The 24,967-nt window shown below is 43.1% G+C and overlaps 1 long non-coding RNA gene across 1 annotated transcript; it reads left to right on the forward strand.

The window, feature by feature from the left end:
* Positions 1-1,402: 1,402 nt before the first annotated feature.
* LOC106149232 lies at positions 1,403-22,663 on the forward strand. Its single transcript, XR_001235277.1, has 3 exons — positions 1,403-1,497; positions 18,392-18,521; positions 21,117-22,663. It is a non-coding gene; the product is annotated as an uncharacterized LOC106149232 (long non-coding RNA).
* The last annotated feature ends 2,304 nt before the right edge of the window (positions 22,664-24,967 follow it).

Consider the following 24,967-nt stretch of genomic DNA (forward strand, 5'->3'; position numbering starts at 1 on the left):
GCGGCCGGCACCCGCGCCCCCCGGCCCGCCGGACCCCTCGATCCTCGCTGTGGGGCTCCAAACTCGGTGACGGCGCGATCGTGGCGGAGTGGACCCGGCCAGCCGCGAGTGCCACAGTCGCTCGCCGTCCTGGCGGACTCCAGGCGCTTGCTCTAATTCGGGGTGCTGGGGGGAGCTGGGAACAGATCTCTGGTAGGATGCGTTGTTCAAACAGCGTTGACCTCCCAGAGCATGTGACAAAAGGCATGTTAAGCTGCTCCCTCTGGTAGCCTACCCAAGGTGTGACCTCCAAAATTCAATTTTCTTTGTGGGAGGCAGGGGAGTTTAGATTCTCCAGAGGGAAGCTTATTTCTTGTTAAATTGACTTGCAGTGACATACACTCTGCTCTGCTCGGCTCTGGCCAGCCATTGCAGATGCCTTGGTATTATTAGAGCAATTCCCTCAAAGCCATTACATTTTCTTTCCAGTGAAAGGAACTCAAAGTAGCTGTTTAAAATTTCAGGTCTGCACCTTCGTTCTCTGGGAGACTTGAATGGTTACTGTGTATGTGCTCACGTGTACCAAGTTTGCAAAAGATATTTGTGCAATCGTCCATGAAATGGCTTAATGCACATTTATGTTAAAACCATTTAAATGTAAAGCATCTGTCTGTTTTCAAGTTTAGTTTCCACCACAGCCAAAGGCGCAGACTGAAACTGGACTGAAAGAGGCCTCCTTGTTTAAACAGAGGTTTATGGCACTCTGGTCCTGAAAGCGCGGGGTAAGTGCTCTGAGCTTGCACGGATACGAAGCATGCCAAAACTTGGTTCCTGGCTTAAAAACACCAGAAGTGCTTCCAGATCACAAAGGTAGACACAGCTGATGGGACCATATTTTGAAGCTGTTGATAGACTTTGTAAGATGAATGTCTATAGTACAGAAAGCATAAATGGGCTGATTCTAGGCAAGCAATATCAAATAAAAAAAATACCGTATGCTGTAGGTTTTACATAGCACATTGAAATTTACTATTCAAGTAATTATTTTTATCATCCCCACTGTACAGATGGAACAACTGAGGCTCTCGGAGATTGCTTTTTCCAGGGTAAATAGCAGAGTTCAGATTCACATGGTTTCCAAATTCTTTCCTCCCTCCCTTCCTCCCTCCTTATGTCCCTTCCTCCATTTCTTAATTTCTTCATTCCGAGTTGCAACTGTAGTGTTTGCCTGTTTCTGTGTTCTGCATCTCTTTTTTTCTGTTCATCTCATACTCTCAGAGTCCGTTGTGTCCCACTCCCAAACCATTTGGTCTCTGCTAAATTTCACTACAAAGGTGTAGACTGATAAAGACAAGGAGAAAGCGAATAACGATTTTAAGTTACCACCCTTTTCATTATATTATTTTTACCAGCGAGTTAAAGATACAAGTACTGAAAACCCCAAAGAGTGACGTCCCAAAGAACGACAGTGTTTCAGGAAAACCCAGTGATGTAGTGGCAGAGATGTTTGAGAAACAAGTAAGTTTCCTACTTTATAACCAGAAATTTCCCATTTGGTCTCAAACAACGAAGTCTTAAATGATTACTTCACTGGTGTTATTTTTAAAAGAATTGACAAAACAGATGACAAGTAAACCAAGAACTACTGTAGGAATAAAAGCACCCGTTTTTGAAAAGTTCAGGAATTCCCATTAACTAGCGAACAAATGCGGCAGAAGACATTGCCTGAAAAGAAATCGTGTCTTTACTTGCATAGCTAGCAATAAGAAGCTTATAGTTATTTGCCTGTCTGGCTGTTTATTAAAGGCCTATCATTTGCATATCCTTTCCTGGGAAGTTGTTGCTCACAGTACTTAATTGTGACCTGGGATAATATTTACAAAGATAAATGGAGCTGGTTTTGTTTGCGTTGCTGTGGGTAGGTGTTGAATTTATTAAGAAGTCATGGTTCGAGTGTGTGGGCTTTGGTTTAAATCTTGGCTTCACATGTAATGTGGGACTGCAGAAAGTGTTCAGCCTCTGTGTTTTAGCTTATTTCTGGGTAACGCGTGAATAGTGTACCTACCTCATTCAGTTCTTCAGTTCATCCATGCAGAAAATGCCTAGTGATTTCTCAGCGTGTAGCAGCTTTGCTGTAGGTGCCAGGGGTTCCTGAGCAAATTCCTTGCAAATGAAGTTTGCGGGGAAGCACCTGAGAGCTAATGATGTAATACGTGTAAAGTGCTTTGCATGACACCTTGCAAGAGCCACGTGGTGGTAGCAGTTGATGTGATCCGTTCATTCAGGGACCGTTCACTCAGCGCCTGCCAGGTACCACATAGATTGGAGCATATAATGAGTGTAACGTGCGTCTTAATTCAGTTCGCTGTCCTCATGGGAGAGGGGGCTCTAGAGAGAAGTGTCAGATATAAATCTGTCTCTCAAAGGAATGTGATGCTGACATATTAGGGAAAAAATACTTGAAAGAAGGCCAGTTTCTCAAAAGAAAGTGAAGAATACAAATGTGATTAAAAAAAAGAAAAGGCCCTGTGCTCACGCTCTTTAAAACACTAAATTCAGGAGGGAAAAAATAAAAGAAGGAACAAAATGCTTAGGTACGTGTAATAGAAAAATAACGTTTTAAAATTGAGCCTTCAAACGGTTCCAGACCCTGTGTGCACTAGACGTGAGGTAGCCAGAAACTAACTGGGGAAGCATCCTTGCAATCAGTTTCTCAGTAACGCAAGACAGAGACTGAGAGGAGGAGTGTGGCGTGCTTGGCTTTCCTCCTACAAACCGTGCCCAGAGACAAAGGGAGATAAGCGGACTGTAAAGGAATCCTTTGCCACTGGTTTTGCTGAGTAACGTTCTCGCATTCAGTCTCTATCAAGCAGGGCACACACTGGGGAGGTAATGGATCAAGGAGCAGCAGGTGTCCAGGGTACTCCAGACCTGATCAGCAGAGGAGGTGCAGGTATACCCCCAGCACCAGAAGGCTCTCGCCCAGGTGTACTGAGGAAACTTAGTGTGTCGGTGACAGCAGCTTAGGCCTTTGGTGGGACATTGCTTGGCGTCCTGAGAGCTCCTGCCAAGGACAGGATTTCGGGAAGGACACTGGCCTGTCAAACCTGACCACATCCATGTGGGTGATGGGGATACTGGTACTCCAAGCAAACAGGTTATAGTAAATAATGACTTGTTTTGGAGAAAAGAGGAATAATGCATTTGAGTTAAAGGCAAACACTGTATCTGCTCTTACACTGTTACAGAACATGTAATTGTAAAATCTTTCCAAAAAGCCTAATCAAGTAGCAAGTCCTGGTTCCCTCTCTATTCACAATCTTTTGTTATGAATGGGAAGCTGGCCAAGAAACCAGAGACAAAAGTGGGGATCAGTAGGTACTTCGGAGTGGACAAATAGGTGCTGCAGGAAATGGTTTGGAGATGGTCTATGTAACACTTCTGTGAATGTTTACAGACAATAGGCAGCTCTGATGGTGAGTAACATCCAAGCTACGGACCTTGAACTGTTAACAGACAAACTAAATGGGAAGAAAAAGAATGGGAGATTAAAGTCAAAATGGAATTTTGAAGATAAGTGTACTTGGAAGTAGTAATCCCAAGCACACTTACAGGAGATGGTTTTAAATTCTACTCCCATCAGCAAACAACAAAACTGGCTAATGTTTCTCAGCTCTCTTAAAAAAATGTCTACCAAGTTAGAGTCGACATTAAGAAAAGTACGGTCTAAAACTGTATTAGTGTCACACTATTTTTTAAAAATGTATAGTTGAATGTGTTTATATAAATCTTCTGTATAGGTTTATCAGCCTATCTGGAGAAAAATATATATCAAAGGATTGATAGTGCCTATCTCTGGCTATTTCAGAATTGCCAGTGGCTTTTATTGTCTTTTTTTAACTTAAGTATTATTCAGATTTTTCTACAATGTTGATATATTGTTCTTGGAAAATGTTATGAAGAAAGAGTTGTACTATTTTTTTGGTACTGGGACTTGAACTCAGGACCTCGTCACCCAGGTGTTGTGCCACTGAGCTACATCCCGGGCCCCAAAGTTTTACTACTGTAACTGAAGATTTCATGTGATCTTACTATAATGAGAAGCTCATTTGACGGTGATCTCGTCTGTGTCTTCAGGATTCTGTAGCTGAAGACCTTTTTGTCCCCCGCCAACCCCCATTTCTTTCTCTGAAGGACAGCGTGCTGAAATGACTCTTTGTGCTTGGTGTTAGGGGCGGGCATGCTTGGAAATGAGCACCAAGCGCTTTCCTGTGTAGTGTGACCCAGGAGACCTAGGAGGGTTGCGTTTTTGCCATCGCTCTTAGGATATGAAGAGGCAAGCGGTAGAAGCATCGCTGATTCGTTGCTGGAGTGTGAGCCACGTGAGGACAGGGACTGGGCCTGATTCCTTCCTTTCTGACAACACAGTGCCTGCCTTGGTGCCTGGCACAGAGGTTCTACCCGTCAGTCATGCCGAATGCCCTGAGCTGCGTGAAAGGACCGAAAGCTCTCACAGGATCACAGAGACGTGAAATGAGAAGAGTGCCATTCTGTCCTCTGAGGGCCCGTGACCCAGTCCTCGTAATTTAATTTGTAGGTCACCTGGATGCTTTGTGCATCGCAGGGCCCTCGGGCCACAAACCTGGTTTGTGTTGCGGTCTTGGATTCTCTAGTTTATTTTTGACCTGCTGTGGTTCCTGTCCCTGACATGTATCTGTTATTGTACTTCGTTTCTATGCTTGGGGACTGGGGTTTTTTCTCCTTCCTTGGCTGTGTCTTGGTTACTTTTCTTTCATTGCTGAGACAAAATACCTGACACCCAAAATGAAGGAAGGAAAGGTTTATTTCACTTACAGTTTGTGGAGGTTTCAGTCCATACTTGGCAGGTTACAAGGCAGAGTGGCACATGGCAGAGGGCTACAGCTCATGGTGGCAGAACACAGCAAAAGCAACAAGCACAAAAGCCAGGAATGGCCTCAAGCAGCCTCTTGCTCTCCCTTACGTATGCAAACTATCCACCCCAGGGCGGGTGTAGCTCTCGCACCCACAATCAATCAAACTCTAAAAGCCTGCCCCATGGCCGCATGAGGCTTTGGGGGGACACCCAGACACAAACCATAACAAGCTGTAATTATACCTCTCTACCTGGCCATGGCTGGGGTCACCAGCTTTTTTCCTTACATGGACTGCAGTATATATGATCCCAGTTAGCCCTGGCCCTGTTTGATAAAGCTAGAATTTTGGCATTTTATATCTATTTCTATTTATTTATTTATTTTATCTATTTCTATTTATTTATTTATTATATCTATTTCTATTTATATGTGTTTCTATTAAGTATTTTTATGATCTGAATATTGGTGTCTCCAGCTCCAAAATTCCTATTAGAACCAAAAACCTAAGTGGTAGCATTCAGAGGTGGGGCCTTTTGAGCCCAGCCCTGGTGAATGGAATCAGTGTCTTCTGCAAGTGAGGATGAAGCAGCAGAGTGCCACGTACAAGGCGGAGAAGGAGCCCTTGCCGGGCACCACGTCTGTCAGCTCCTTTTCTTGAACTTTCCAACCTCTAGAACAGTGAACAATACATTCCTATTTTTTTTAAAGTACGCAATCTCAGGTAGTTTGTTATAGCATCCTGAACAGATTAAAACAAATGTTAACAGTTGATCCCCAGGCAGGATCTAGGAGTCCTTGGGTATTCTCTGACGTCAGCTTAATAAGGTGATATGGTCAGAATATTTAGTAATGTACCTGGTACTGTCAGAAAGAATCTTAGCCATGAAAATATTATGTCTTGTGCCTGCTGAACTCCAGTGTGTGTGCTGGAGTGTGCAAGTCTTCTTGTCTTTCTTCAGAAAGGCAGGTACAAGCGCATCAGATAGCGTACGTGAGTGAGCGCCCAGGATTGTGACCGAGACCTGGGCAAAGTGGCTGTTACCTGGTGACAAGGCACAGAAAGCAGCTATGTCTTGGAAGGGAACTGTGGCTCCAGGGACAGGACATGATTACCTATCAGAGGCTCTTCCTGTTCTCAGAACTCAGACTACAGCGAGAGCTTCTGTAGGCCAGCCCAAAGGCTACTCAATTCAGAAGGCTGAAGGTCAGATGTTCCTCTTGAAAGCCCTGGACATGGCCCACAGCACACAGCTCTAGGGTGAGGAGGTGGTATCCCTACTGGACAGGGGTGGGGCCCTGTAGCTGGGAAGCCTCCTGCCCCCAGGAGCCAAGGTATAATTCCCGTCTTCCCATTCCCACTCCTCAGCCTTACTCTGTTGTCAGGAGGACACAAAGTAAAATTTAAAATAGGTTAAAGAATGTTTGGGTGTATGCATGTAAAATTTAAAATAGGTTAAAATATGTTTGGGTGTATGCATGTACCATTTTCCATGGTACATTGTCAGATAATTACCATGTACTGTGTTGTTAGGCAGAACCAGTATTGGATATAAAATCTTTGGTAGTCTTTGAAAAGTCACAGATGCAAGAATTCTTAAATTCAGGGTTGTTCAACGATTACTTTTTGAAATCAGTGATTGCTACTTATCTAAAGGAATACCTTTCAGTACTTCAGATGATTAAATAAGAATGAGGTTAATGTGTTTGAGTGGTAGGATTTTGGGTGAGCATTTTCAAAAATATTTTCCTTATATTTTTGTGACCTAAAAGCAAGAAAGATAAATACTGCGTTTATCTCATCTTATTTTTTTTCCTTTTCAGGGCCAAATAGTATGAATTAGCAGATTTATACATTATTTAGGTTTCCATTCAAAACACCTGGAAATTCTTGTTCTTCTGTACATTAAAGCAATTTAGATAATGTGTAAACTTATTTGTACCTATACTAACAGCATTTATTGCCCTCCACATTTTGTTTGCATGGCTTGTCACCTATAGCTTTCTATAGAAAGCTATAGAAAGAGAGATTGCATTCATTTTCCATGGCACATTGTCAGATGTGGGGTCTCAGCTCTCCTGTGTTGTAATTCTGGCTCCACCATTTGTGACCTATGTGACCTGGAGTGAGTTATTTAGTCTCCTCCAGCTTAACTGGCCGGCTGACCTTCAGCCAGCTAGTCACCCACGATCTTGGTGTCATTTGCCTCAACTATAAAGCCAAGGAGCTGCACTAATTAAACTTTAAACACCCAGGTATGGAAGAACTAGCATTTTTTGACATTTAAAACTAATCATTAATGTTGATCTGATAAAATGGTTTTGATTCACCAGAAGTGTAGCATAATTTGATATATAGACCAAACTAAGTTGAACATACTGGACCCTGATCTTGGCTTCTAGGAGCAGAAGATCCATAATGAATAACTTTAAAAGATTTAGCACATCTCAGAATTTGTTCTTTGCTCACTACAGCATATGGATTTTCACTGTTCTTTGACTTGATTATTCATGTGGAATACATTTAATTTCTTAGAGTTTTTCTATGTTGGAGATGAAAAAATCCACTTTCAAGTATTCTAAAAATATTGCCACTTGAAAATACTGACTTTAATAGAAGTAATATTCTGCATTTATGTAGTAGTTTTCCATAGAAGATCAAAGGCGTGGTATTAGAAGTACATGGTTTTTCTTTTATGTGTAACTTCAGAGAAAAATTTTCTTTTATCAAATTCTTTTAATTTAGATTCCCAGTCACTCAACTGAGTGAATTCACAGAAACTGTCACAGCAGCTCTGACTTCCTCAGTCAGATATATCATGCCAGGAATGTTCTCCCGACCTTTATTTCTCAGTTGACAAGCCTTTATGTTCTTTAAGGGCCAGCTCAATACAGCCTCCCCACAGAAATCTCTTCTGGTTCCTCCACCAGTCTAAGTTTTACTTGTACCTATGTTTTGTCCTGATGTGCTGTTTTTTATATCTTACTATTTAATGACGTTTCTCTTGGATGCTAGGCTGAGCATACTATCACGCTGAGTGAGCTCTCAAATATGTAACTGGAAGGACAAGCTTAATAGAGAAAAGCTATAAAGATCCCAAGGTATCACAATGTGTTGGTTTAGATGGAGGGGGTAGGTTTATGTCATGTGATAGCTGCCAGCTAGTTTTGGTTTCTGCATTCCAGGAAAAATGAAAGAATGCCACACTCCATGAAGGTCCTCCTTAGGACCTCCCTGCCTCTGTATCCTAGAACACCTTCTAGATGGGGTTCATCTTCAAACTGACTGTAACCCTTGAGCCGCTGATGACCTAGACTTTAGAAGGTTAAATATGACATCTTCATAGGTGGAAGTAAAAACCTGTCAGGCTCACACTTTTACACTAAGCAGTACTGTGCTTCTCAAAGTGTAGAGGCAATTTCTGTTTCAGGGCAGAAAAGAATCATTCCCCTTCCCATTATCCTAATTTAATTATTCATGTGTAATTTCTTTGCTGTTGCCTTTTTCTCTAGGTCACATGATGGCTACTGAGTTATGCATATAGACTATGTTGAATGCCTTTGATCCTTGTTTTAATAGAATACAATAGAGAGTGATACAGCAAACTTTCTGTACATAAAGGTATATATTATCCTTCTATGTTATTGAAAAACCTCTTCATCCACCAGTTCCCATCAAGCTCCTGTTTGTAGAAGGGAATGATGTGCATAGGACTGGTGCTTTTTAAACAGGGAGCTAGGCAGGGCTAGATCTGTTCAGTCTGTGTTGGCTGGTGTTCTTCCTGTTTATTGCAGCAGATTGGAATGACAACCAGGGAACGTGAAATGTTTTAAGGAACATCAGGTGAGATATGGCTGGGTCAGTGTCAGTTCCACCCAGTTCTGAGAAACAACTCAAAGTTCAACTCATCCTATTGCCCAGGGGTTTCCTTTCTTTGGGGGGGGGGACAGGGGTATGGGCACACCAGGCAAGTGACAGCCAACGTGGTACAAAGATAGTCTCCCGTTAGTGCTATTCAGAATCTTAACTTGCTCAGTGAAGGGCAATGTGTGTCATAGACTGGAACGGCATTTTAAAGGCATGTGCGGCCTGTAGTGGTGCTTTCCTCTTAGGTTGGGAACTGTGTGGAAGACGCCTTTGCTAGAAGGGCAGTTTTTAGCTAGGCTGTTTGCACTGAAGGGATGTAGAGTGCTACAGCATCTACAAGATGTTGCAGGGAAGCGGCAGACTCATTTTTGTATAGTCCCTGGTGGTTCTGACATCGCCTGTGGATTTCAGATCGCTCCGGAGAAGCAGGGTGCTGAGTAAGGTTGCACTTGGAAATGGAAAGGGAGGGAGGAGGAGAAGGCACTGAAGGACTTAGAGTGGGGAGACTGTCCCCTGCTAGTCTCCTGATTTAAGAAAACTTCTGATCCTGTCTGGCTCTAGTCCTATCAAAGGAGTCCCTAAAAATAAAAAGAAATACATTTAAGGAGATGCACAAGACTCCATCTGCTTTAATTATCGCCAGTCCCTACCATTCCTACTGTTACAGCCACTGCCTTGGCAGGTCGTTGCCTGACCCTGGAGTCTGGAAGGTCAGTGTTTAAGGCTTCCCCGAAGGAAGGGCATGCGCAGTAGTGTAGGATGTGAAGCGAGATGGCTTCCACTTCTGGCAGGTAAGTAAAAGTTGAAGGGAGGTGAGTCCAAGTAAAAGGACTGAGACGCGGACACAGAGGAGGTTACTTCTTCCCGATGAGCTGTGGACAGTTGGGGTCTTTCCCACTTTTGCCTGAACTCTCATCAGGCCATTGGCTGACTGTCCCCGCCAGTTAGCTGTAGGACTTTGGCTAAGCCAGTTCACGCTTCGGAACTTCAGTTTCTTCCTTTGTGAGATGTTGAACACGGGCGCTTCCTGAGCAGGGGAGAGGCTGTTGCAGGGATGTTGCAGAATGGAAAAATGCATGATGGTCAGAGATGAGTGTGCTTGGGAAGCCAGGGGTGGAATAATGCGTTCGTTCTTGAAACTGCGGGACTGCTCAGAACTTACAATAACCGAGTGTCCCCTCAGAACATCAGAAAGGAGGCATGCTTTCAGTAACCCTGAGACTTTCCTGCGAGTGGTGCCCATCATGAAGGCTCTTCATGATGATCTTCGTGAGATCAGTGTTCTGTACAACACAAAATAGAGACTAAGCCATATTTTGATGTCTGAGGTCCTTCTGGGTTTTGAATTCTGTGAATCTGTATCTAGTTTGTCTCTTTTCATGTTGCTTTTCTAGCTAGCCCCTTTGCCTTTCACCTGCAAGAGTTTGTGTTGCCTGCAAACCTTGTATCAGAATTGTGCTGTTAGAAAATCCCTCCTTCTGCTTTAAGAGAAATACACACTGAGTTTCCCCTTTATTTGTTTAGTACATGTGCTGCCAAAGCGAGCATTCGCTTTTATTTTTTTACAATAGACCACGTCAAGTCACAGGCATTGAAAATACAAAGAATAAATTTCCCAAGCTCATGCACACACACAGATACCCCAACAAAAATATTGGGGCATGTATATCAATAGAGTGGATAATATTTCAGAAAACAACAGTTTATAGAAGGATCAGATTTTATTCTGACAGAAGAAACACTGCTGAGCAGGGCAGTGTGACTAATGCTCGAGCTGTGATGAAAAGGTAAATGGTGAGGATGTACAGAGTATGCCCCCTTCTCCCTTCGTCCTCGGGTTATGGGTGTTTATCACCCCAGCCACACTAGGATCAATCTTCTACCTTCTCTTTGGCCTGTGCCAGACCTCCCTTTGACTTGATGAGGAGCAAGTAGATGCTGTAGAGCTTTGCAGGTGTAAGTGGGGGAGTAGAGGCAAGTGCAATGTCCAGGGCAAGTCATGGTGAGGTCTAGATTGCACCTCCACCTACTGAGATAGCTGCTTTGGTGGAGGATATTGGGAGTAGGTGAAGACAGTGTCAGCTGGAATCCCTTGGGCAGAGAGAGGATTCACACTTTCGTCCATATTTCTTCACTGCACTTTTTGAGTTCTCTGGAATTGGAGTAATCTAAATCCCTGCAGATGACCTGGAGCCAGCATGTGGCAGTAGTCTATGAGTTTGGTTTTCTTCATATGTTTTAGAAGAAATAACTTTTTAGGTAATGTTAGAATGCAGAAGCTAAAAATCTGATAACAATTTTCCTTTTACTGTACATTTTATTTTACATGTTGTATTATTTCAAATATTTGGTCTTCTGCCCTCTTAAAATTCTTTTTAAAAAAACCTTTTGTTGAGCCAAGTGTGGTGACTCACACTTACAATCCCAGCACTCAGGAGGCTGAGGCAGGAGGATTGCCATGAGTTCAAGGCCAGCCTGTGCTACACAGCAACACCCAAACTCAAAAAAACAAACAAAAAAAGAACCTTTGTTGAATTTTGTGTCACTTGAATTAAAGCTTACTGTGGATGAAGCATTAATATTCCTATTTTGTTTTTCTCCAATTGTCTAAAAAACTGAAAATTGTGTATAAGATCTTGCTATCCTACTTCTGTCTTTATATCCTAAAGAAATGCAGTCAGCATGTCAAAGAGACACCTACATGCCTGTGTTTATTGTAGCACTGTTCTGTTAGTTAAAACAGAATCAGCTGATGTGCTCATTAACAGATGAATGAACAAAGAAAATGTGAAAAAAAATACATGTATTTATTTCAGCCATAAGGAAGAGTCAAACCCTGTTTTTTGCAGCAAAATGGATGGAACTAGAAGATATTATAAGTGAAATAAGCCACACACAGAAAGCCACATACTCTTTCTCACAGGTACAAGCTTTAAAAAGTTGACGTGAAAGTAGAACAGAGATTTCTAGAGACTGGAAAGAATATGCCTGATTATGTATGCATGTGTGGGGGAGGTGGCAAAGGGTGATTGGGTTTTGATCAGTGCATGTGTGCATGTATGGAAATGTCACACTAAATATCATTAATATGAGCAATGAATACTTCTTAACGAAGAACCCAAGACAACAAAAAATTCTGTGACACAAAAGTGTAAGAGTCCCTAAATTAGGATAAGTTGTGTCTACTTAATTAATTAAAGCTTCAAATTGTATTGTGAAAGGTGGTAAATCATTGATAAGTGTGTTTTGTCCAAGTAATAGAAGATGCCGTATGATACCGGCTCTCTTCCGAGATCTCATGGGGCCTTGGCTTCATTGAGCTGAGATTCCGTACTGAACTACACTCATTTTTGAATTCAGCTCTCCCATTTTTAGAAGCCACCTTTTCTGTTCCCTTTAACATAAGTGATACCTTAGTTCACCATTCATTGCAAGCTCTGGCACAGAGTAGATGCTTGATAGATACCTCATGAGGAGATTCTTCCTACTCAGTATTTGCTGAGTAAATGAACAGATGAGCTAATGAGCGGTGCTTACTATAATTGCCTCCCTTTTCATGCCAGTGATGTGGCCGTTTCCTGGTATTCCACACCATTTTACTCAGCACTTAAAAGTAAATGTTTTTGTAGCTCTGCTCACAAACTCTGATGCTAATTAGTCTTTGATGTTTATTTTCCTGTGTTTAAAGATGCACAGGTAGAGAGTTAAGACTTCAGAATAGAAACTTTTGTACAGATGTCACAAAGTTGAACAGAGGTGTCCATGTGATTGATTCTGAAATGGAGCCTCTGCATGAGTTTGAGAGAGCTGAGTCTTCTTGCATAGGACTGCAGTGCTGTAGGAGATTGCAGATGCATTCTGTAAAAACGCTTGGTAGGGTTTGTTTTGGTGTGCTGCAGCATTTGTCCTCTGAAATGCTAATTCTTTTATGGATGAAGAATTTCTATAAAACTATCTCTACATAACCTTCAAATTATCTTACATAAAAAAGGTGCTAGCTTGCATTTGGTCTGTACCTAATTTTATAGGAAATACCCTGGATGTATAGAAAGATCAAGGCTTTCAGGGCATTTGTTAAGCTTACTGACGAGTACAGTAAGGCCCTTGTTAAAGACTAGTTTGGGAGATGACAGCGTGTCTTCGCTTAGGCTACTGTTACAAATTAGCATAGACAGAAACACCGCAAATAGCAAGCAAATTTTTATTGCTCACAGTTTTGGAGGCGAGGGAGTTGGAGATCAAAGTGTTGGCAGATCCAGTTCTTGGGTTGTGGGTGGCCGTCTTCTCATAGCCTCCTAGATGGACATAGGAAGAAAGAGAAGAAGCAAGTTCTGCCATGTCTAAGGGCAGTAATCCCAGCATGAGGGCCTCACCCTCATGGCCTAGTTGCTTGCCTAAGACTGACTCTAAAAGCCAGCATATTCGCACAAGAGTTTGCGGGTAGAGGCAGAACATTCAGTCTGCAGCACAGATACGCGTTATTCTCTTTCCGGATAGGGGAGAGGAGTCTCTGTGTCTTTGTTGTATTCTCCCGACTTAATCAGTTCCCTGACAGTTTGATGAAGTCATCACCAACATCATCGCTTGATAAGGTGGAATTGATTTGTAAAAGCACCTGTCCATTTTAATAACCAACTCAATGGCGAAAGAATTGAAATTGGGATTTTGCATTGGAATTTATTTTATTGTGATTTACACCCAAAATGATAGTGTTGGAACTTTCTTTACCATTGTTTTTTGAACAGGTATTTGTGCCTTTTTTTTTTGGACAGCACATAAAAACTGGCTTTTACTGATGATTTTGAGATTGTTCACACTGATACAGAGATTATAAGCTTAAGTTTAGATAGGTTTGAAAGCTTTTAAAAATAATTACATCTTTCAGTATTACTTTGGGCCAAAGATGCAGCTCAGCAGCACAGCAAACTGCCTGGCAAGCGCAAGGCGCTGAGTTTGATTCCCAGAACCAAAAAAAAAAAAAGAAAGAAATTGCCTTAACACAGTCTGCTTTTTAATATGTCCAACAATTTGAACAACCTAGCATTTCATGTGTTTGCCAGTGAGAACACAACATGTACCTCCTTCTGGGTCTTACTCAGGAATATAAAAAGAATACGTAGGACAGAGCATCTATTCTCATGGAACTTAGCATTTGCTTAGCTTTGCTCCTCCCCTCACCTGTCCTCCCCTCCTTTCCTTTCTTCTCTCCCCTCCCCTCCCAGTCCCTTCTCCTACTCTTGTTCCTCCTCCTTCGTCTCTGTCTCTGTCTCTCTCCTAAGTTGGGTGCTGTTGGAAAATGTGACATTGAGGAATGACTGGATTAAATGATTTAAAAGATCTCTGGCTGCGGTGAGAACAAATAGCAGGAGGGTGAGGTTGGAGGTAGGGAGACAGCTGTGGCACTAATTCAGGGCATGTTGGCTTAGATCTGTGTAGCTGCAGTGGAGGTGGTGGAGAGGGCGTTCTTAGCTGGAAAGAATTCACGAGGTAAGGTTTATCGAAGGGTATACAGTATAGGGATGGAATGAGAAAGCAGTGTCAAGGATGGCACCAATTTTGGGTCGTGACCACTGGAAGGATGAGGTTGTCATTTACTCGGGTGCAGAAACTGAAGAGGAATGGATTTGGAAGAGGATCAGATAAGCTTTGGGCCCCTCAAGTTTGAAGGGTCTGTTCAGTTTCCAAGCGGAGATACAGAGTGGGCAGCTGGCGACTGTGAATGTGAGTTCAGGGCTGATGTCTGGGCCGAAGGTACAATTTTGGGAGCCTTGCAGTCTTTGCAGAAGCCATGAAGGGGGACAGATGCAAAAGAGGGAGGCAGTCAGGTCTTTGTATCAGCAACACGCTGAAGATAACTAAGTTGAAGTTGTGTGGTTCCTTATTAGCAGGTGCAGAGAAAAGTAGGACTTTAGAGACTGGAAGAGACACAGTCTTTCATGGAGGTATGGGAGTGGAGCTGGTCCTTGGGGATGGTTAGGGTTGGAGGGGTAGCTGAAGGAGGGGAGGGCATCTTGGTAAAATGACTAAAATGAACTCTCCAGTCTTTCAGTGGAAGGATGGGAAGGGAAAACATGCCAAGGTTACGGTAGAATTGTATCACACCGGAGGAGTGTGGGGTGGAGTCTCTACTCAGTCAGTTCCCCAGGATCGTGATGTGCAAATGATGCGAGACGAGACTCCTGTTAAAAGCTTCAGCCTTTCCCGGCCCTGCACTAACAGCTTTTCCTTCTTACCCTGCAGCTGCTGCCGCCTTATATTCTGCAGTAACTTGAAACTGACATGTGGGGAATTTTAAGTACATATGTTATCAAAACAGATGTTTCACAGACTTCATAGACTATGAGGAGGTCATCTCAGCATTCCAAAAGCAGCCTGGAATTTGAATTTAGTTCTTCTCATAATTTCATATTCTCCAAAGTAACTATGTGGAAAATTTAAAATTTATTAGAAGCTTTCTCTTGTTCTTAAATTTGAGAGAAATGGCAAGTTACCTAGAGGCAGATTCTTGAATAATTTTACTGGCCTGGTGATAAATCTAAGATGTGTACGTATTTTAGCACTCTATCTGGAACTTTGGAGTCATATTTTAAAAAGGAAAAAAAAATCTCTGCATACTTTTGATACAAAGTGATAATTAAATGCAAAAATTCCTCATAAAAATAATACAAAGCGTGCTGATCTCAGAACAGTGGTTGGAGAAACTTTGCCCCTTGTTCCCTCGCCCTCCACCTTTTACTGAAATCTGTAGGCAAGCCCAGTTTTGTATTCTGTGCAACAGTTTCTTAGGAGTGACGAAAGTGAAGGACTTTGAGAAAACTTTCTGAGGAGGTAAGAACAAATTAGGTGTTTCTTCGCTCACTGTCCTTGAAGAATGCCAACAACTTGGTGCGGCAGTCATTCACCTGGAGTGACCGAGTGTGACAGTCCATAGCCCCACTTTCCCTTTGGCCTCCAGGAGGTACAGAGTGCAACGCCAGCACGGCCTGACAGCTTGCCTGTGTCCACTGAGTCCTGTAGGTGCTGGCTGAGTAGGGCCGGAGAAGGAACAAGTAGACCCTCTCGCGCTGTCCAGTAGAGCTCCATCCTGCATTCTACATAGGTACTGGCCAGAAATCGAGGCACCAGCCGTGTGAGGCTGGTCTGGTTAAGAATGCGTCTTATGCATGGCAGAACCTGCATTTTCAATTTGTGTCCTTTCGAAGATTTTCAGTGTAAGCAGGCGGGTGAGGCAGTGTGCGGGATTCCCTGTGCAGCAGGGACGGCACAGCCCAAGCTGACAGCTCGTCAGGGGTGCCGCGCGGCGGGCAGACAGAAGCCCGCGCTGCCCTCACTGGCACCTCTCCACTTCCCTGCTGAGTGTCCACAAGCAGATGTGCATGTGGGGACGTGGCACCCTCAGTTACTTTTAACAACTGGCTCTCACCTGGGACTTGTGAAGTCCCTCCCTCTTTCCTCGAACCCCTTGAATTGGTTTCTTTTGGTGTCGGCTGGAGTGTAGCTGGCAGCAGGGGACTGGAGGTGGGGAGAAGGTGTACGAAAAGGTAGAAGGATGTTCGGTGAGATGGGGCCATTGTGACGGTCTTACAGGCTCCTTTTCTCACAGAGATATTAAAAGTAGCCTGTTTGAATATTTTTCACTGCTTGAGAAGGAGAATAGTCTGGGGAGGAGACTTTGGAGGTTGTATTGGGAGATACTAGTCAGTGCCTGGAAAGTAGGAATGTTGTGAAAGATCAGTTTCAGGCCGTGAGAATGACTGCATGCTCCTAAGGCCCACCTTTCACATGTTTCTGACTTTTTAAAAATTTAAGCTTGTATTATTGAGGGCCTACTACGTGCCTTTACATACGTGTAGACTGTGTATGTATTGCTTTGGGTGGGGGCATTAAGGAGAGGGACAAATAATACAGGGTATTACGGAGACTAAGACAGGATTGCTGTGAGCCAGTGAAGGGTTGAGCGCGGGATCTGATCACAGAGTGGACCCAGCCTGGGGAATCTCTTGTGGAGCATTCGTATTCCGGGAGCATTAAAGTCAGGCTTCTGGAATACCGTGGTGGTAGGAGAGAGGGAAGAGAGGTTCTGCCTCTGAATCAGTTTTACATCCGAAGGGACAATCTGATGGCTGCTTGTGAGCGATGCTCCTGCATCAGAAGCCACACCAGTAGGACTCGCTGAGGCAGGTATTGAAAAGGATTTGTTGATTGATACTTCTGTGGTCATTCTGCCACTCTCACTCATAAAACTAAATGGAGCTTAAGTGCCAGGGACTATGCTTCAGTTGCCATCTAAATGAGGAGGGAAAAAAACGTGTCCATGGAAGAAGAAAACTAACAATAAAACATGCCTCGAGATAGATCTCCTGAGCAGTGCAGACAGTAAATACCATAGCCGGCGGTTGTCTTCAGATGCATAAAGGGCTGCTAGGTGAAGCGGTGTTAGACCTCCTCTCTGGGGGTCGGGAAGGCAAAAATGATGGTATTTCTCTTTAATTAAAGAAGCGGCTTTTGAAGGCCTATTTATGCTGAGTACTCCAGGGAGAGAGAATGATTTAGGAGGGGACAGGGAGTGTAGAATGTGAAGATATGACAGTGACTGAAGGTTACTGGGAGGTTCATTTCCTGGAGAAGGAAAAGCGTCAGAAACAGGCTGATGTGAGGAGGCGCCCCCAGTGTTCACAAAAGGACCCTGTATGCAGAGCAGGGCAGAGGGGGCGTATGCTGGCAGAGCTGGGCCCGTGAGATCCTCTGGCTCCTTCTCTTTATGAATGAAGTTTTCCTAGAACACAGCCATAGGCATGGGTTTAACTTTTGGGCCTGGCTGCTTTGACCTTACTGTGGTAGAGCTGAGTGTTTAGTTGGGACACATTTGTGGCATGGCCCACAATGCTTAAAATGTTTATCATTTGGCTCTTGCAGAAAAAGCCTGCTGGGCCCTTCATAAAGGGTTCAGAAATAAAGTAGGAGTAGAGCCTTGGGGGATGTCTGTAGAAGGCTTCTTGCAGGAGGTAGACTTCCAGGTGGACCTTGAAGGAAATGTGGGCTGGTGCTGGGAGAACCCTTTCCACAGGACCACTTGGGCAGTCCAAATCCTCAGGAGGGTGACGTCACCATTCCATACTCATGCATTCCCTTATCGTGTCTCCAGCTGTTGTAGATGGGAGTCTGAAGCGTTCATTGCCTGCTCTTGATAACTTTAGCACAAATTCTGGCATGAGCTGTTGGCATTTTGATAATAACTTTGCTAGTACAGAAATGCTCATTAAGTTCAGTGTTTATAATTGAGTTTTATGGAGTTATTTTAAGTATAATCGTCTCACCTAGACACAACTTGGAATTTATTCACACGTTCGGCTTCATTGTAGGATGTAAGAAATGCTTGTTCCAGAATGGAGACATCGCCGTCTGTGCGGGCAGTGTCACTTGCAGCGTTAAGGGTAGCACGCACATTACTATTCATGCCTTTTTAATTGATTAGCCTTTAAGGCTTCTGAAAGCCTTTAAAAGTTGTTTTGTCAACATTAGACCAGCTGCTGTGTAATTATTGTAGCTCTTCTTGCAGTTAAATTCTTTTAATAATGTGTTCAATCTGCTGATGCCAAAGTGCTTTGAACCTATGATATACACTATAGAGAGCTTTTGTTTTTACTTACAGATGGTTGGTGCTGCTTTCTGGGCAACTCCGTAAAATTTTCACTGAAATTTTAACAATGAATTACTTCAAAGTGAGAGGCAAATGGATTTGAACATCAGGTTACTCCTCCTCCTGTAAAAATCATTCATATGTGAGTTGAATTTTGAACTTGACTCATAACAACCTAAGTATGTTCATTAAAAAGTCTCCACCTTGAAACTTCTGTAAGGCTCTTTCTTTCCGACTTTTCAGCTTATAAATCCAAACTTTCTGGCATTCCATAGGTGACGGTAGAAGTGATCGGGCTTGTGATAAGGATTGCTGCTTTAATGAGGAGCCCTGAGGAGTAGCCTTCTGTAGCCTTCTGTGAGCTAAAGGTTCCCTTAGCAAACTAAATTCTAATTCAGTGGTGTATTCTACTGTTTTCTATGGAGTGCTATCCGGAAATCTGGTGTAGAAAGATGTCACCGAGGGAAAGGGCTGTGTTAGAGACAGACACAGAGAAAACCCGCGTGTCTCTCATCCCGGGTGTGCCCTTGCTGCGCAGCGTGTGCTGCTTGGACAGGCTGCTTAGACGGAGAAGGCAGATACAGGGTGGGGCTAAGTGGTGGCCGCAGCAGAGGTTGTTCTGGTGACTGAGACTATTTTGGTAGCTGCTTCTCTTTAGCAACGTGAGGTAAAAGGGAAGAACCATTGAAGACAGAAGCAAAGGGCTTGTTCTCTTAGTCTAGCACCGGGTGGAACAAGACACTACGCAGGGCTACAGTGGCTCTGTGTGGTCCTTCCATCCCACTTGCATTAAGGAATGCACCGAAGCTGTTGAGGAAGCCCAAGGTGAGTCCCTCGATCCTGCGTTCCCCTTTTCTCTCAGCTTCGTGGTGAAAAGGGGCTGGGAGTGCAACTGACCTTTTACTGTTTGAAAATGTCAGTCCGCTCCAAGCTTGAATAGAAGTTTAAGAATATTAATGACCCCCAAAGTCTGGAGAGATCGGCTTGGCAGCATGGGCTTATCTAACGACGGAGATGCCAAGCGTCGGGTCTCCCCACCCCACTCACGATGCGCAGATGTGTTTGTCTTGGCAGCTGTGGGTGCTGTAAGTAGGGAGCTTTGGGGGTTTGAGGGTCCATGGATCTGTAGGTCTAAAGTACTTGGTGTGCTGTAAAGTGAGACTGAGGCACTCTTATCAAGAGAACTAGGATTTACTTAATTAAAACTCACCTAACTCATTACGTTTCTTCCTGTGGAACCAAAATTCTTCCTAGTAAGTGGATTAATCTTTTCAAACTTCTATTGAGTATTAATTCAGAATATTTCTAAGATTGCAGGCCAGTAGGATAGTCTGCGAAGGTACAACCAAGAAAAGCACCCACAATCTCAGCATTCTGTCTCTAAAACTTGAAACTGTTTTTTGCAATCGTCTTTTGGTGAAATTTTTTGCAAAGGTATGCACTATAGTTACGGTAGTATGATAGGGATTAAATATGTCTTCACGTGTCATTCTAATTGCTTATATGAGACTTGGTCTTCGAATTCTTCTCATTATAAAGAATAATAGTTTCTGTGCTTTATGGAAGTCATGGTCTAGTTTTAGAAAACTGTAAGCTTTCAAACCTAATCTCACGTTATTTTGAGATTGCATTAAATTTGAGAGAGATGTTGGTTTTCCCTCTAAGACAAGATCTGGTAGTCACAAACCCACATACATGTAGACGTACATACATCCATAAACGAGTAGTCAGCTCCCGGAAAACCCCACTGTTCAACTCAGATGGCTAAATGTCATGGAGGTCTTAGCGTCTCAAACTTCTCACCTGTAAGTCTGTGCATCTCAAATTAGTCATCCCTCTACATCTCCAGGTACATTTGAAGGTCTAAACTCTTTATTATCAAGTAAGACAAAAGTGCCACTTGGTGTGCCACTTTGTAGCACACCAAGTGCTTTAGACCTGCAAATCCCTGCACTCTCAGACCCCTCAAATACCCCATCTACAGCGCCCAGAACTGCCAAGACGAACACGTCTTCACACTGTGAGTGGGGTGTGGAGACCTGATTCTTGGCAACTTCATCATTAGATAAGCCCATGCTACCAAGCCGATCTCTCCGGACTTTGGCGGTCATTAATATTCAGGCTTGGAGCAGACTGACATTTTCAAACAGTAAAGGTCGGTTGCACTCCCAGCCCCTTTGCACCACGAAGCCGAGAGAAAAGAGGAACGCGGGGTCAAGGGACTCACCTTGGGCTCCCCAACAGCTTCGGTGCATTCCTTAATGCAAGTGGGATGGAAGGACCACACAGAGCCACTGTAGCCCTGCGTAGTGTCTTGTTCTACCAGGTGCTGGACTAAGAACAAGTCCTGCACTTCTGACTTACTTTGTTTATTATCAAGTATTGGAATTGTTGTTTATGAACAGCAAATGCCCAAGTCAAATTAACGGAAGAAAATTTAGTTAAAATGATGCCCTTATACATGAGGCAGAATGTGGTTTGTTGTTTGTTGTGGTTTGTCTGTTTGCCCTTGGCTTACTTTCTGTGGACTCTGAGGGCTGGTCCTTGCACTCTGGGTCTGTGTGATTGGCTAAGAGTAAATTTGGCACCTGGCCTCTGTCCTCCTTCCTTTACGTTATTAACTGTACAGTGATTGAAAAAAGAGACAGTGGAGTGAAACTGCTGGAAGAACGGAGTTATAGTTGGTCCTTCTGCGCGGAACTAGCATCTGATACCCATCTCTCTTTTTATCTTTCAGCTTTGCAGTTTTCATTCTTTCTTAATGCAGCCCAGATGCAAACGCGGTGGGGATGGTGAGCTCAGAAGCTCCTGAGAGGTGCATGTCTCACCAATCACGGCACTGCATAAGAATGACTGTGTTCTCTCCAGCCCCAGATTCAGCAGTCCTGGGGAAGGGAGCTTACTGGCCCGGGTGGGGGCAGATTTCACACGGCCCGATCAGCGGTGCTGGCAGTAGGACCGTCTTACATGAACCTGTTGTTGGTGGTCCCTTTCCTGTGTGCAAGAGGAGAGTCTGTGGATGGAGAAGCTTGGTACATACGCATGAGAGGTTCTCTTTCCTCACCCTCGGGCGCATCACTTCTCTCTTCCCAACCGTGACTACCTGGCCCGTTCCAGATTATCATTTTTCCCTACTTGCATGACCCTGCACGCCGTTTTTATTTCAAAGGTTTGGAAAGGAACTTGGGGCTAAACATGTAGACTGGAGAATTCCTGGGTTGGTGAGTTAGAGCAGATCAGATCTCCTCTGCTCTTTTCCTTTGATCTCCAGCCCCCGTCTTCCTTTCTGTAATGCAGTTCAGGAGACGTTAGATGAAAAGGTCAAGTGTGAAGCTCACCGTATGCTTTTGACCCAGGAGATGATGCCCTTTTCTAAAGGCTAAATGTTTTCTCAGGATGGATATATCAGTCATGAGTCCAAAGTTTCATGACTACCTTAGGAGATGTTCATGCTTTTATGTTTGTATAATGTGTGTGATGGTCGGGGAAAAGGTACCTTTGAATTTTCTTTGTTTCCTGATTTATTTTTATTATCCAAATTCACTTGCATGCACTTTGAGAACGTTTTGCAAACCTATTTAATGTGAAACTCTTGCAAAAAGTTTAGTGGGATTCTGTAAGTGTTCACCTAACTGGGAGCCATTCCCTTCCCACCTTGTCCTCAGGTGAGCGGCACTAACTTCCTTAAGTCTGCTTCTGACAGCCATTCAGGAGTAATGCATTCCCAAAGGGGTTACAATAGATTTCTAAATCTTGTATTTTCAGCTCCTGCCTAGTTATGGTACCCTGATTGGCATGTAACCATTGAATTAGATTTTTTTTCTGCTAAAGAGATCTTTACGAGCTTTAACTTCAAGTGCCTCTGTATCTGTCTGTTTGTATTATAACTGACACTGAGTAAGCAGGTTTTGTCTTTTAGGGCTGAGGGAGATTTGGGCATGTGGTTACTGATTTTCTTTTCCAAGTTTCCATTTAATAGACAGGTACATCAATAACAATCTCACCTGCACATGTTAACATGATTACTTTAGCTTTGCCATGGTGGGAATCTTATTCCCTGGGAGCTGTTTCCCTGGGCCTGATGACGGATACGGTCGTAAATATACCCCTGAAGGGTAAAACTGTACCTGTTTGAGCACAGATGGGAGGAAGATGAATGTCCCACGGTTTTAGTATTACAAGTTGAATCCCAATGCAGCATGAAATTTAAGGTAGTGATAATTCAACGTCTGTTCTTTATTTCTAGTTTTTTTTGGACACAATGTCTGAATAAATAAAATAAAAAAATTTAGTCAATCAGTTTTTCTGACCATATTGTATGCATGGTGTCTTTTTTTCCCCTAAATCATATATTTCAAGACCTTGACGCCTTTAGGGGGGTTTATTACCTTTAATTATTGTATAGTAAATAAACAAGATAGGTTTTCTGTACCTATAAATGTATTTTCAGTATATCCTTGCATTAGAGTGACTAAGTAATGCAATGGCTGAATTTTAGTTCTACTATATTATAATATTTATTCATTCAGTCAACAAACATCAATTATTCTATCCTTAGAAATTAAGATTTAGCAGGGAAATATAGACATACCAAAGCTACAATAAGGAATAATAGAAATCGTGACAGAAGGTACAGTGAGACACAAAATTAGGAACTGGCAAATTCAGTTCAGGGATGGGTTCAACTGGAAGATGGCAGTCGAAGGGTCAAGCTGTGTTCAGTAGTGTGCCCGGAATGCAAGAGGACAGAAGGAGGACAGGGAGAAGGCAAACGGAGACACGGCACAGTGCAGCGTGGGCAGCTGGGGGCTCACTGTCTGTTCAGGTGAGGGCGTAGAGTGTGCAGGAGCATCTGGAGTTGGGACACAGAAAAGAACGGATAGGGCCGAATCATGGAGCGCTGGATGTATTGGCTTGGGATATGCACTTCATTCTAGATGATAGTATTTTTGGTCATTCTGTTATATGTCTTGCAAGTTACGAAGAGCATAAATACTCCTGTTGTTGTCAACGTGAGGAAGTACCAGAGTCTCACAGAGGGAGGAAGACCAAGTGCTTGTGTGAAGTCATTACCTCAACCGCGTTAAAAATTGCTGGCTGTGGAAGCCATTGAAGACTTCAAAATGAGCACTGATAGTATCTTTAATATCAGTGATCTCATTACAGTGTCATTGCAATTTGTTACTCTTCAAAAGAAATAATTTTAAAACTTAATTACTTTCCTCCTGCATTTCTAGGCTCCCTGGTCTCCCTATAAGTTTTCAGTATCAATAAAAAAATTCATTAGTTACCCTCGTGGTGTGAACACATTTTAAGGACTTGTAGGAAAGGAGTATTTGAGCCATAAACTAGAAACTGGAACTGCAAGTAGAAGGTACTGTTTGTTGCTTCGCATCTTTGATTTCCATTCAGGTCTTCTCTGTGTCCCCTGTGGGCATTTCCAGGCCAACCAGGCAAAGCAGTGTGGCAGGCATAGTTCCTGGCACATAGGAGGCACATAAGGATTGAGTCTGTTTTCCATTACTATAAGAGATGCCAGAGGCTGGGTTCTGTGAAAAAAAAAAAAAAAAAAGACCTCTTTAACTTACAACGTTCTGGGTTTGGTACTGGCATTAGCTCAGCTCAGGCAAGGGCTTCATGACAGGTGGCATCCCCATAGCAGGAAAATGTGCAAGAGGAAGTCATGGGGTGAGTTATGAAGCCAGCTTATAGCTGGGTCCCACAAGAATTATGCGAATCCCTTTCAGGTGTTACCACCAATGGCTGATGACTCCCACTAGGTCCTACGTCATATCGTTCCTACCACCTCTGAATATCAGCATACTGGACATCAGGCTTCTAACACTTGGAGCAGGGGAAACAAGTCCAAACCAAAGGAGGGTCCTTAACTTTCCTCTTTAAACTCTAGCTTTTTAAAAAAAACTGAAATCAGGACATTGGATTTTCTCTTGTGGCTGAAGTCAAAAATGATTGAAGAAGAAAATGGTTACTCAGATGTTAGACCCATATAATGTTAGAATTGGATGAGAATTTAATGATGATGCCATGCACTCAATTTCCCATTTCACAGATGGGAAAACCAAGACCCTGATAGATTGAGGAACTTGAAATCACAAAGCTAATAGATGTCAAAAAAGGGCAAGACCAGGTCTTTAACTCCAAATAGTAGATCACTTTGGTCTCTCAGACATGTAGATGACATTCCTTCAGGTTCTTCATTTTTCCTAAAATCAGCACCAGTAAAGTTTTTAATAAGCATATCTGAAGTATATCCCTCTATAAACTATGTCTTCCTTCTCAGTTTTTTGGGTCAGTCAGCAGCATCAGCATCCATCTGAGCTAGGCATTTTGTATCACTTTTTGAAATTAAAATATTTTGTTAGTGCATGTACAGGGAATTGGTATATGCACGAAACAGGCCTTCCTCATTTTAATCCCTCTTCTCCTCTCTTCCTTTCCCCTCCCTTCCCCCTCGCCCCTGCCCCATTTCCAGGAGTCTCTTTTATCTCCGTCCTGTATTCAATTTGCCATGATGTCCTGATGTCACTTTGATTTTATTTTCTTCATTTAATCTTTCCTCCTTTAACA

This window comes from Chinchilla lanigera, unplaced genomic scaffold, assembly GCF_000276665.1.
Source record: "Chinchilla lanigera isolate Chin_1 unplaced genomic scaffold, ChiLan1.0 scaffold00039, whole genome shotgun sequence".
NCBI lineage: Eukaryota > Metazoa > Chordata > Mammalia > Rodentia > Chinchillidae > Chinchilla > Chinchilla lanigera.